The following is a 14,672-nucleotide window of genomic DNA, read 5'->3' as shown; positions in this document are numbered from 1 at the left end:
GCAGAGAAGTAGGAGCAATTAAACCCTACAAAGAACCATCCAAATTTAGGGGTGTGGAATTCTTCCTTGGGACTCCATGATCTTATACACCACCTCCATTCCAATGACTTCCATCTAGATGTTCAATATGTATTTGTTGGTGGGTTTTTTAAGTAATTTTAAATGTCTAAAATCTTTGCTCTCCATCCAGCGCTGCCGGCTGGTTTGTTAGGATTGCTAGTGTTACTGAAGTCAAATGAGGCAGTTTTCTCAATCTCTTCCTCTGAGAAGATTATTTATGTGTACTTTTCCAAATACTGCAGCATTCTTTTCTTTTACCTTTCCAGATTGAACTTTTAATTAATTAATTAACTTAACTGAAGTATAGCTGATTTACAATATTAGTTTCAGGTGATCAACGTAGTGATTCAGTATTTTTATAGATTATACTCCACTTAAAATTATTACAAAATAATGGCTATATTTCCCTGTGCTGTACAATATATCCTTGTTGCTTATTTATTTTGTACATTGAAGTTTGTATCTCTTAATCTTCTACCCTTATCTTGCCCCTCCCCCTTCCCTCTCCTCTCTGGTAACCACTAGTTTGTTCTCCGTATCTGTGTGGGCACTTAGGTTGTAAGTTCTAATACTAAACACAAGGGGGCAGCGTTCTGCCACCTATCCCCGCCCTGGCTCCGTTCAGAAACCTGATTTTCATGAAGTGCTTTTTTTTAAGCCTATCTTAGTTAAGGAGGCAAATCCTTATTCCTTTAAGACCAGGCTTACTGTTTTTCTTCACTACTGCCTGGAATATATACCTATCCTTCTGTAGAAATAAAATTGAAATCTAAAAGCCTGACTGTATTTATACCCAGGACATGTTAATAGGGAGTTTAAAAAACAACAAAATATTTAAACCAAAGCATTTTAGGCTGGCTATCCCTCTCTACTGGGTAACATAAAATATAATGATATTGCCATTAAGGTGATTGTCTGGGCTCTCTTAAACACTAATTTGCTCTGTTAATCACCATAGATCCTTTCCAAAGGTAATTGCTAACCCTGAATACCTCATTCCACAAATATTTACTAAGTGCCTTCTATGTGCTAGGGATTTTTCTGGGGATTTAATGGAACCAAGACAAGGGTTGTATCTTTGTGTTTAGACTGGTGATATTCTGTCAGGAGAGGGAGGGAGGGATATACCTGCCTGCAGAGGCTCGGCCCCTTTGAAAGAATATCTTTAAAACGTTTAGGTTTGTTAAGATGGAAGGGAATTTAGAGATTACCTAGTGGAAACTCAGACGCCTAGAGGGGCCAGACAGATAAATAAATAAAATGGGCCAGTTGGGGTCTGCAATTAAGTGAAGAACAGGTGTCGTCTAATTTAAAGACCACTCTCTCCCAATAAGCTGAGGCTAGAATTTTCTTCTCTCTTCTTTTTTTTTTTTTTAAACCCAAAACAAGACCTGCTCCCCTCAACACACACACACCTTCTCCTAAAGTTACCAAACAGAAAGAACTGTTTTAAGGAAGGTGGATTCACAGAACCAGGAAGGGCAAGGAGTCAAGATAAATCACCTTGTCCTCCACCCCACCCCTCCCCCCAAATTTTTTAAAACAAATGTATTAATCCAAACCATGATAACTATTGAGCAATGCAAGACCACAACATGAACAGTGGCCAAAGGCTACGGTATAGGTGAGGTCACTGTTTTTCTCTTTCCTCAAGGAATTTTCTAGGCCATTAAGAGAGCTTCCCTTTCTGAGTCTGGTTTTTCTACGTCTCCCGTTAGCTTTCAGCAGGAACAGGGCATGCGGTGTAACCATCTTCAGGTGCTATCAGAAGAGAAATGCGAGGGGCTAGCTGTGTCTTCCACCCCTGTCACTAGTGAATGTGAGAAGGATGTGAGATGGAGGCAAGGAGTCTCTGGGGCCAGATTTGTCAAGGGAATTCAGATGTTGATCTTTCAAAGAGAAGCCAGAAATCTGGAGTTTCATGGGAAATCTCCCAATTTTAGAGAGCTGCCAATGAATTATCTCAATGCTGTGAAGGCCATTCCAAGCTCATCTGAGAGCTAAATTTGCCTCCTTGTCCAGTAGCTTAACCTCTAACCTAATTAAATCCTCTAATTCTACAGATTAAATTACAGGCCCAGAGAAGTTAATGACTTGCCCAACATCATCACATAATCTGTATTTTTTCCTCTAAGTCATAAAATAGCTGAAAAAAGTGGAGGAAATGTCTTACAACTAGTGAGACAACTATTGTCAACTTAAATAAAAGGTAGGTGCGAAATGAGCCAGCTACTTGGCAATGTTGGTGTTGAGACAATTCAGAAGAGTATGATCTATACTAACAATGAATGTAGTACCTAATGTGGAAAATGATGATTATTGCAGAGGGGCTAACGAGAAAGTAAAAGATGCTCTGGCTGCCATGAGTTACAAATCAGCACCATGATGGTTCTATCAAATTTGAGTAAGTAACTATGAACACAACAGGGTATTGGAAAACAGCTGCAGGCTTACATATCAAGAAATTCTGGGTAAGTCAGACATTCCATTATTTCATAAATCTAATAAGAGAAGTGCATATGGATTTTACTATTACATTAAGAAAAAAATGGCTCAATATCACACAGGAAATACAATAAACATGTAGGTATTGCTAAAGAGCTCAAACAAATGAGGGGATGAAGGAACATTTAAGTGAAGCCAGTTGGGACTTCAAATTCTGGGGCCATTTCAAACATGTCCAGTGGTCATTTTTTTTATATGGGGGCTAGAAATATTTTATACCATTTAAGAAAGTGCTAATTTTTTGATTGTTCACTACACATGGCTAATTCTTGTGCCACACTGACATTCCAAGAGGACAGCCAAGTGCTGACTGATGTCACCATCTGGTTTTACCAGGTCGTGTTCACCTCTCACTGACCGTCTCCAGATTCTGTTAGGGCAGAGTGGGTGTCTAAATTGTTCACGGTCATGCTCCCAGCTCAGTTCCTGGCACTCAGAAGGCCCTCAGTAACTGTTTAGTTAGGCTGAATTGGCTCAGCTAGAATTGAAGAATCAGAAGCAGTTGGAAGGGAGCTTAGAGCTAGTTCTCATCATCCTCATCCATCCCACCCCTCCCAGCACGATACCACCCCCTCCTCTTCCACGTCCCCCTCCATCAGTGATGGGAAATACAACGCACTGTTAGCGAGCAGCCAAATCTACTTCAATAATCCTGCCTTAGACCCTCTCCAGATGATGCTAATGCCAAACTAGATAGTCATAATGTTCTTGGCCAAAAGCCTATACTTTTAAAATGAGATTACATGAGATTCATATGAGTTTTAATATAACCCTAATAAGTATTAATAATGCATGCTGTATAATCAATTGGCATTCTCCCCCAAAGAGCTCAAATTCTTATTTCTTATTGTGATAAATTTGTACTTACAGATAAACAGGAATACATCTCTCTTCATAAGGGGCAAAACAACCTTTTAGCTTCATAGAAGTTTCCCAACAATAATGTGATCTAGCTCCACTAGGCTGGAAGAGCATGGGCTTGAGAATTTCAGGTCACCGGTCACCAGTATAACTCTGGAATGGAATTTAATTTCTAAATGCACACTCTCACCCCAACCAAAATGTCTGACTTGTCTATCTCAGGGACTCCACACCTTGAAAACTTCGGATCGTTTAAACCATTCATTCATCCAATAACTGAGTTCCTGATATATGCCAAGCACCATGCTAGGTACCAGAGGCACAATGGTGAACACGATGGGCATGGTTCCTCTTCTCACTGAGCTTTTAGTTTAGGGCCAAACAAAATGAAAGCAAACAGCAACAAAAAACTCAAGTTGAGATAAAAATTATGAAGGAGAAAGAAAGTGCTAAGATGGAGAATAATGGAGGAGAGAGATTGAGTTTAAATAGAGTGGTCTTGGGCTTCCCTGGTGGCGCAGTGGTTGAGAATCTGCCTGCCAATGCAGGCGACACGGGTTCAAGCCCTGGTCTGGGAAGATCCCACATGCCGCGGAGCAACTAGGCCCGTGAGCCACAATTACTGAGCCTGCGCGTCTGGAGCCTGTGCTCCGCAACAAGAGAGGCCGCGATAGCGAGAGGCCCGCGCACCGTGATGAAGAGTGGCCCCCACTTGCCACAACTAGAGAAAGCCCTCGCACAGAAACGAAGACCCAACACAGCCATAAATAAATAAATAAAAATTAAAAAAAAAAAAAAAAATAGAGTGGTCTTAGAAGACCTCTGGGGAGGTGATATTTAAGTTGAGGTCTTTGCAATAAAAAGAAAAAAAAAAAAGATGAAGAGCTTTCCAGGCAGGAGGAAGAACAGATGTAAAGACTCTACGTCCTTGGCTTGATGCTAAGAAAAAAAAAACAGACATGGGGAATGCGGCACAAGATGATGCAGCGATAGGCAGGGGCATGACACACTTATGGGCCATGGTCAGAGGAGCCCAGATTGGTGCTTTGGGAGCCATAGAAAAGTTATAAGCTGCGAGGCAATGTGATCTAATTTAAGTTTTGAGAAAAAAATTCTTGGTGTTCTCATGGCAGAGGCTTAGAGCAAAAACAAGTAGATGGGTTAGGCTGCTTTGACGGGAGTAGGCAAGAGAAGGCGGCAAGCGGGATTAGGGTGCTGGCAATGCAGATGGAAAAAAGTGAGGCGGATTTTGAGCTAGATTTTGATGAGTTCATTGACAGGACGTGCAGACGGATTGATGTGGGAGGTAAGGGACGGCTCTTAGATTTCTGGCTTGATGAATGGAATGGATTGGAAGCCCAACACAATAAAATCATAGAGGAGAGCTGCTCTGCTTAAAGAAGGAGAAAAGGAAAAGGGGAGGTCTGGGTCCTGTCCACTGGGGCGCCTTCCCAACTATCCTTGGGTCTGCCTAGGATACCTAGGTCATGGTTCTTAAATTTTAGGGTGCTGAGCCGTTTGGAAAGCCTATTAACATACCGGTTCCTACATGTAGTGTTTCTGGAACAGAGCACTTGGAGCAGATATAGACCAGAAGGTTAATGTTGATGTGTCTGCTTGCAAGATACACTGCTTTCAACTAACCTTCAGATTGGTTGGAAACACTTAAAGCAACTGGCAAGCCGTTTGCTGGCAGACTTATGGCTCCTTTTTATAAATGTATAAAAACCAAGGTAGCCTTTTTTTCTTCACTTCGTGTCTTTCCACTCTTCACACTCTACCGAAATAAAATAGAACCAATGGCTATTATTTATATTGCTAGAAACTCTTTGAGTGGTTCTTCCAGTGGTTGGGATGAATTGTATTTTCTTCGCTTAATGATGCTATCGTGTCATCGACTATAATCACGAGAACTAGTTCATATGAATGTATAAATGTGTCTCTGCTGAAAAAGACTGATACAATAGTACCCAGTATGTGTTAATTTGTGTAACTATTAAGATATACTTTAGCACAGAAACTAAAGGGGCATTTGGCCATTGTTCTTTTACCTCGATGCCTTATTTATTTGGATTGGCTTTATCCTCATCAAATACTTGCTTCAATTTGCACTTTCTGAATTTATCAAAAATGAATAAAGGTGAAGCAGAAACTTGCTAATTAATCCATTAAGAAGATCAACACAGAGAGTCAAAAAAGGTAAATCAGCCCCAAACAAAGCTGGCTGGTTGGTTTTTTTGCAAATAAAGTCTAACCAGCCTTCCCTGTGTTTCTGATGTTAGCAGGTGAGCTGTCTAGCTGGAACAGTGCATCCCTTCCAGTGACTTACAGAAGCCGTCTGGTCCTGCTGTGAGCAGGTCCTGCTTATTATCACTCATTCTTCTCTTGAAAGAGAATGTTTCCGCTCTGCTGGTGTACACCTCTCTCCTGCCTCTGAATGGTTATCACGCTTATGTGACTCATGAGGCACGCGCTCCATCCCGCTTAGCAGTCAGCTGTGCATCTATCCTATCTCCCCCACTAGACATTGCGAGCATTCCCCGAGGTCCAGGCCGTGTCCTCCTGCTCTGGTTTCATCTCAGCTCTCTTGCTCTGAAGATTTTCGAGCCTTATCTCTAACTGTGACCTTCTCCCTTGGCCCCTGACCTAAATTTCCAACAGTCTGCTGGGGATTTCACTCCCATCTCTAGCTCCACGTGTCATATATTGAATAGTTCACCAACTGCCACCTCTTAACTCCTCTCTCTGTTAATGATCACCATCCTCCCGGCTGGAGACACACATGCTTCTCGTGTCTCTTTCACTCCCTATCTAATCAGTCACTTTGTCCTATTGATTTTCCCCGTTCTCGTCAAAATGACTTATTTACTCACTGCCAAATACACCTTGCACTTTCCCACTGCTAATATTGTTACCTGCAGTCTCACCTACCATGAGAGCCTTCTTATCTGCTTACTGACATGCTCCAAGGAGTTCCAGGCTCACCTGTAAAGTCAGCCTTTACCTTAAGTAGCATCTGTCCCAAGCATTTAGCTTCTCCTCTGAATTCTAGCAGGTGTTGACCTCCTTTATCAAAATGATCATGCACCTTTTCTTTTTGAAATGTTAGATTGTGGTGACGATGTTTTTGAAATCTTTTATTGTTATTCAACTTCTCTCATTTGCGTGGTTACTTCAACTAGATTGTAAATTCCTTGAAGACAGGAACGCTCTCTTAAATACTATTGTACTGTGCACAGGCTAGACACTCAAAAATACTGGTTGATTTGTTTGCGTTGGATTTGTCTGATGATAGAGATGGAGAGACACGCACTGTAGTTCAGTTTGCAATTCAGTCGCTCATTAAGTTGGCCCATTAAACACAAATAATTTATTTTCTTTTCTAATATGTTGCTCACAACACTTTTTTTTTCCCTTGAGTCATTGAAAAGAACATACTAGCACAATAAAAACTGGGGAAAAAAGACTTCTGATAGATGTGTTTGCAAAAACTTTTCTCTTATACTCTTCTAAAGTAAATACAAGATCTGCAGACACTGAATTTGTAGTAGTCATCTCTTGGCTAAATAACGCTGCATGACAAACCACAACAACCCTGCAGTGGCTACAACAGGAAACCTTTATTTTTGTGTGTGAGCATGTAGGCTGGGCAGTTCTGCTGATCTGAGCTGATCTAGGTGGGCTCACTCTTGCCCCTGAAGCCTGCCATGGGGGTAGCAGCCAGCTCTGCTAATGTTGGTCTGGCTCTCTTGGTGTCTGGGGCCTTGGCTGGGGTGACTGAGCTGACTGAGCTTGGCCCTATGTGTTCGCTCATCTTCCAGCAGGCTAGCTCAGGCTCATTCTCATGGTGATGCAGGGTACTGAGAGAGAGCCAGTGGTGGCATGGCCCCCTAATATCTAGACTCAGCACTGGCCCACCACTGTTCCTCTTCCCCACTGATTCAAGGGGTGGGGAAACAGGCCCCACTTCCCGATGGGCAGAGCTAATTCACATTGCAAAGGATATGGAAACAGGGATGGAGAACCCCAGCTGTTCTTGCAATCAATCTATCCCAGAGTAGACAGACCTGATTTCATATACCAGCACAGTTTTCTAGTTGCATAATATTGGGCAATTTATTTAACCACTCTAAGCCACTTTCCCTCAATTGGAAAATAGGTCCTGTGAGACTCAAAGGAAATCTATACACAGGGCCTGGGACATTATAGGAAGTCATTAAATTCCTCACAGCTCTCCCAACAGCTGTTTAGAGAAGGGAAGGAGGTGTACATCATCTCTTAACATGATGAAAATTAGATAATTTTATTTAAATTTCATTTGGAGAAACCAAACGCTAAACCCAAATGCATAATTCAGGAAAAAATGACATAAAAGTTTGAGCAGTCGTTTGAAAGATTTTGAAGAAATTAACTGGGAAACAAAGCTCAATGTTATTAAAATCAGTAGGACCTTTGTGCTGATCCTATGGGAGCAAGAAAGGGCAGGTCACAAAGTCTGTGGGTCAGACCATGGGGACTTTCTCATCGTTTTTTGGGTCATACTCCACATCTGGTTGGGTGACAAAACCAGCAGTTTCTCTCGCTTTCCCATTCTCCATGTAAACTTTCTTATCCCCGATGTGTTCTCGGAAGGAGTCCTAGCTGGGTCAGAGAACTCTCAACCTGCACAGCAGCCCTGAACTAGGAAGAAAGTCATAGTGTGGAGCTATCTTGGTCCTGCCCACGGTTGCTGACTTAGCTCAGAATAAATGTCATAAATCCTAATCGAATGAATCTATAAGAGGAAGAATCACAGAGGTGACAACAAAGGTGATGCGTAACTAACATTCACTCATTCCACAAAGATTTATTGAAGTTCCTACTCTGTCAGCATTGGGGGAACAGTAAATGAGACTGAGAAGTTTTCTGCCATCAAATAGCTTATATTCTATGGGGTCAAGGGAAGAGTATTTGTATTTGCTGTATGTTCAGCTAACATTTATTTTATTTTTAATTTTCCCCTCAACTTTATTGAGGCATAGTTGACAAATGAAAATTCAATATACTTAAAGTGTACAGTGTGATGATATGATATATGTATACATTGTGAAATGATTCCCACAACCAAGCTAACTGAAACACCCATCACCTAATATAGTTACCTTTTTTGTGTGTGTGGTGAGAACACTTAAGACCTACTCACTTTGCAAATTTCAGTAGACAATACAGTATTATTAACTATAGTCACCATGCTGTACATTAGATCCCCAGCATTTATGCATCTTATAAGTAAAAGTTTATACCCTTTGACCCCATTTCCCACAACACCCAGGCCCTGGCAACCACTGTCCTATTCTCTGCTTCTGTGAATTTAAATTTTTTAGATTCCACATATAAGTGAGATCATACAGTATTTGTCTTTCTGTGTCTGGCTTATTCACATAGCATTATGTCCTCCAGGTTCATCCATGTTGTCGCAAATGGCAGGATCTTCTTGTTTTATGACTGAATAATATTCCATTGTGTATATATATATGTATATATATAGATCACATCTTCTTCATCCATTCATCGGTCAACAGACACGTAGGTCGTTTCCATATCTTGGCTATTGTGAATCATTCTGCTAACACTGATTAAGTACTTACTATGCATTAGCTACTGTGCTAGGCACTTCACGCATATATGTCTCATTTAACCTTCACAGTAGCCCTGGAAGGAAGGTGTTGTTATTTTGCTTGTTTCATAAGTGAAGAAACTGAAGTTTTGAGTTGTTATGTAACTTATCCAAGGTCACCCAGCTAGCAAGTTCCTATGATAGGTTAACATTGGAAGTGATGGGGTGGGGAGGATTTAAGTGACAGTATCCACTGGGGGTCTGGTGATAAATGGAGTTCAGAGAGAGGTGAGACTTGGAAACGCACTGCTTCTGACGGGCAGGTGTTAGCCACAGTCATGACAAGAGGGGGATCGGGATTTGGGCAAAGAAGGGAAAGCAGAGAAATAGGGGCTAAATTCTAAGAAAACCTTCATAAGAAAAGAAGTGATGTGATGAAAAAGGAACCAAGGAAGACAATAAAGAAAGTGGAATCTGAAAGGTGCCCATAGGATGTGATCTTATGAAAGAAGTCAGAAGAACAGGAATTTGAGAAAAGGTTATTCAGAAGTCTGTTTCTTGGTGTCCTGGGAAGAATCACAATTTCCCATTCCATGTGCTGCCCTCATTTGTATAACTGACAGCATAATATACTTGCATCTTTTCTATGCTGTTTGTAGTTATCCTTAGAATCTCTATTAGCCATGGAAATAAACTTTCAAATTCTATTTAGGCAAAAGCTTCACATTTCCATCCCCTACCCCCAACCTTCTGGTAGCTTCCAGTCTGACGTGGACACCCCAAATATTATTTATCTGGAACCAATGTTCCGTTTCTCTCTGCTGAGTCCACACATCCTTGTTTGACCAAATAACAGGAACAAACAATTCCTTCTATAATGGATGTACCCCAAGGTGTTATGCTTCTGAGAATCTCATCTGAAAATTGATTCCCCTGAACCATGGCACAGTATGATTTTAGTTCACACACTTGTTATTTATTGGTTACAAATGGTAGGGATTTGACTAGGTATGCTGTGTCTCTAGGCCAGAACAGTACGGATAGTGTCCAACTCAGAGAGGGGAGGAAGAAGCTAGGGGAGGGGGTTGGAGCACAGCCATAAATGGTAGTTGAGGTACCAGAGTAGCTGACCACATTCGCAAAAGGTTATTTAACTAATAATGATCCAACTGTAGTACCATGTCCCCCCCAACTTTTAAACATGTAAAATTATTATTAATACGAATACTGGTTAAGACGTCTTGCACATTTACTATGTGCAGGGCATGGCATCCAGCACATTCTATGGATTATCCCGTTTTGACTCTCACAAGGACTCAATGGCTTAGGTTTAACGATCAATTCCTCCACTTCCCTTAGGACAGATGAGATTCTGAGTAGAATTAGGAAAAGCTGAAATATCTGGGCTCACCTCCTTACCAAAATCCTGGCCTCTAGCCACCGCTGTCCAGTAGAACGTCCTGTGATGAAGGGGATGTTTTATATGCTGTCCAGTATGGCAGCTACGAGCTGCACATCGATGTAGAGCACTTGAAATGTGATTACTGCAACAGACTCGCACTAAGAAACAAACACACAAAAAACCTGAATTTTAATTAAAATTTAAATGTAAATAGCCACATTTCATAGTCATTTTGGACTGTGCCAATATAGAACATTTCCACCATTGCAGAAAATTCTATTGGATAGCACTGTTTAGGAGAAATGCTGCATTTCCCCCTTCCTCCCTGGTTGGATTCCAAGGCAAGCAAAGGGGTTTGTCCTCCCCTTCCCAGCTCCTCCAACCCTCCAGCCTTAGAGAAAGGAGATTCCTCATTCCGTCTTCTCCTACTTCACCTCCACACTGCCCACCCCATGGCACCAGCTTGTTCAACAGCCTTGAGTTGGGGGAGCCCCAAAGGGGGAAGCAGATGGGAGTGACTTTCTCTATCAGCAGCACCATCAACAATCCACAGTTACTCACTTCTTAAAAGATGAAAATCATTCTGCCAGAGAGAGAATCAGCCGAGCTAAATCTGAACAAACAAACACACGCACACAGCATTTAATGACATAAACAAAAGAACTGCTCTGTGCTTTGCTGGAGTCCCTATAACTAGTGACTTAGATGGAGGAAAGCCTGTGAGGTTTTCTTTCTCTTCTTCAAAACTTTAAAAAATAACTGGTTGGAAGAGAGACCTTCAAGATGGCAGAGGAGTAAGACGTGGAGACCACCTTCCTTCCCACAAATACATCAGAAATACATCTACATGTGGAACAACTCCTACAGAACACCCACTGAACGCTGGCAGAAGAACTCAGACCTCCCAAAAGGCAAGAAACTCCCCATGGACCACAGTAGGGCAAAAGAAAAAAGAAAAAACAGAGGCAAAAGAATAGGGATGGGACCTGCCCCTCTGGGAGGGAGCTGTGAAGGAGGAAAAGTTTCCACACACTAGGAAGCCTCTTCACTGGCGGGGACAGGGGGTGGCAGCGGGGGAAGCTTCAGAGCCACGGAGGAGAGCGCAGCAACAGGGGTGCGGAGGGCAAAGCGGAGAGATTCCCGCACAGAGGATCAGTGCCAACCAGCACTCACCAGCCCGAGAGGCTTGTCTGCTCACCCGCCGGGATGGGCGGGGGCTGGGAGCTGAGGCTTGGGCTTCGGAGGTCAGACCCCAGGGAGAGGACTGGGGTCGGCTGCGTGAACACAGCCTGAAGGGGGCTAGTGCGCCACAGCTAGACGGGAGTGAGTCCGGGAAAAAGTCTGGACCTGCCTAAGAGGCAAGAGACCATTGTGTCGGGGTGCACGAGGAGAGGGGATTCAGAGCACTGCCTAAACAAGCTCCAGAGATGGGCACCAGCCGCGGCTATCAGCGCGGACCCCAGAGACGGGCATGAGACGCTAAGGCTGCTGCTGCCGCCACCAAGAAGCCTGTGTGCGAGCACAGGTCACTCTCCACACCTCCCCTCCTGGGAGCCTGTGCAGCCCACCACTGCCAGCATCCCGTGATCCAGGGACAATTTCCCCGGGAGAACACATGGCACGCCACAGGCTGGTGCAATGTCATGTCGGCCTCTGCCGCCGCAGGCTCACCCCGCATTCCGTACCCCTCCCTCTCCCCGGCCTGTGTGAGCCAGAGCCCCTGAATCAGCTGCTCCTTTAACCCCATCCTGTCTGAGCGAAGAACAGACGCCCCCAGGCGACCTACACGCAGAGGCGGGGCCAAATCCAAAGTTGAACCCGGAAGCTGTGCGAACGAAGAAGAGAAAGGGAAATTTCTCCCAGCAGCCTCAGGAGCAGCGGATTAAGTCTCCACAATCAACTTGATGTACCCTGCATCTGTGGAATACCTGAATAGACAACGAATCATCCCACAATTGAGGCAGTGGACTTTGGGAGCAACTGTAGACTTGGGGTTTGCTTTCTGCATCTAATTTGTTTCTGATTTTATGTTTATCTTAGTTTGGTATTTAAAGTTTATTATCATTGGTAGATTTGTTTATTGATTTGGTTGCTCTCTTCTTTTTTTATATATATGGATATAGGTATATTTTTCCTTTTTCTCTTTTTTGTGAGTGTGTATGTGTATGCTTCTTAGTGTGATTTTGTCTGTATAGCTTTGCTTCTACCATTTGTCCTAGGGTTCTATCTGTCCGTTTGTTGTTGTTCTTTTAGTATAGTTTTTAGCGCTTGTTATCATTGGTGGATTTGTTTTTTGGTTCGGTTGCTCTCTTCTTTGTTTCTTTCTTTCTTTTTTTTCCTTTTTCTTAATTACTTTTTAATTTTTTATTTTAATAACTTTTAATGTAATTAAATTAATTAAATAATTAATTTTTTTCTCCCTTTTCTTCTGAGCCGTGTGGATGAAAGGCTCTTGCTGCTCCAGCCCGGTGTCAGGCCTGTGCCTCTGAGGTGGGAGAGCCAAGTTCAGGACATTGGTCCAACAGAGACCTCCTGGCTCCACATAGTATCAAATGGCAAAAGCTCTCCCAGAGATCTCCATCTCAACACTAAGACCCAGCTCCACTCAACGACCAGCAAGGTACAGTGCTGGACACCCTATGCCAAGCAACTAGCAAGACAGGAACACAATCACACCCATTAGTGAGAGGCTGCCTAAAATCATAATAAGGTCACAGACACCCCAAAACACACCACCGGACGTGGTCCTGCTCACCAGAAAGACAAGATCCAGCCTCATCCACCAGACCACAGGCACCAGTCCCCTCCACCAGAAAGCCTACACAACCCACTGAACCAACCTTAGCTACTGGGGGCAGACACCAAAAACAACGGGAACTACGAACCTGCAACCTGCGGAAAGGAGACCCTCAACACAGTAAGTTAAGCGAAATGAGAAGACACAGAAACACACAGCAGATGAAGGAGCAAGGTAAAAACCCACCAGGCCTAACAAATGAAGAGGAAATAGGCAGTCTACCTGAAAAAGAATTCAGAGTAATGATAGTAAACATGATCCAAAATCTTGGAAATAGAATGGAGAAAATACAAGAAACTTTTAACAAGGACCTAGAAGAACTAAAGAGCAAACAAACAAGGATGAACAACACAATAAATGAAATTAAAAGTTCTATAGAAGGAGTCAAGCAGTATAACTGAGGCAGAAGAACAGATAAGTGACCTGGAAGATAAAATAGTGGAAATAACTACCACAGAGCAGAATAAAGAAAAAAGAATGAAAAGAATTGAGGACAGTCTCAGAGACCTCTGGGACAATATTAAACACACCAACATTCGACTTATAGGGGTCCCAGAAGAAGAGAGAAAACGAAAGGGACTGAGAAAATATTTGAAGAGATTATAGTTGAAAACTTCCCTAATATGGGAAAGGAAAGAGTCAATCAAGTCCAGGAAGTGTGGAGTCCCATACAGGATAAATCCAAGGAGATACACACAAACTATCAAAAATTAAATACAAAGAAAAAATATTAAAAGCAGCAAGGGAAAAGCAACAAATAATATTCAAGGGAATCCTGATAAGGTTAACAGCTGATCTTTCAGCAGAAACTCTGCAAGCCAGAAGGGAGTGGCAGGACATATTTAAATGATGAACGGGAAAAACCTATAAGCAAGATTACTCTACCCAGGAAGGATCTCATTCAGATTCGACAGAGAAATTAAAACCTTTACAGACAAGCAAAAGCTAAGAGAATTCAGCACCAGCAAACCAGCTTTACAACAAATGCTAAAGGAACTTCTCTAGGCAGGAAACACAACAGAAAGAAAAGGACTACAATAACAAACCCAAAACAATTAAGAAAATGGTAATAGGAACATAAATATCCATAACTACCTTAAATGTAAATGGATTAAATGTTCCAACCAAAAGACATAGACTGGCTGAATGGATACAAAACCAAGACCCGTATATTTGCTGTCTACAAGAGACGCACTTCAGACCTAGGGACACGTGCAGACTGAAAGTGAGGGGATGTAAAAAGATATTGCATGTAAATGGAAATCAAAAGGAAGCTTCAGTAGCAATTCTCATATCAGAAAAAATAGACTTTAAAATAAAGACTATTACAAGGGACAAAGAAGGACACTACATAATGATCAAAGGGTCAATCCAAGAAGAAGATATAACAATTGTAAGTATTTATGCACCCAAGATAGGAGCACCTCAATACAAAAGGCAAATGCTAACAG

At 42.3% G+C, this 14,672-nt stretch overlaps 1 long non-coding RNA gene across 1 annotated transcript in view; it reads right to left on the bottom strand.

The window, feature by feature from the left end:
- LOC137767320 (uncharacterized) overlaps positions 1-14,672 on the bottom strand; it is a 48,008-nt gene that overhangs the window by 27,670 nt on the left and 5,666 nt on the right. Inside the window, exon 3 of the long non-coding RNA XR_011074508.1 lies at positions 10,434-10,582. This is a non-coding gene — a long non-coding RNA (uncharacterized lncRNA). The remainder of the gene's footprint in view (positions 1-10,433; positions 10,583-14,672) is intronic.

The sequence above is a fragment of the Eschrichtius robustus genome, chromosome 7 (assembly GCF_028021215.1).
Source record: "Eschrichtius robustus isolate mEscRob2 chromosome 7, mEscRob2.pri, whole genome shotgun sequence".
Classification (NCBI taxonomy): Eukaryota; Metazoa; Chordata; class Mammalia; order Artiodactyla; family Eschrichtiidae; genus Eschrichtius; species Eschrichtius robustus.
Note: the sequence above shows the minus strand (reverse complement) of the source record. Positions and strands in the feature narration are given on the sequence as shown.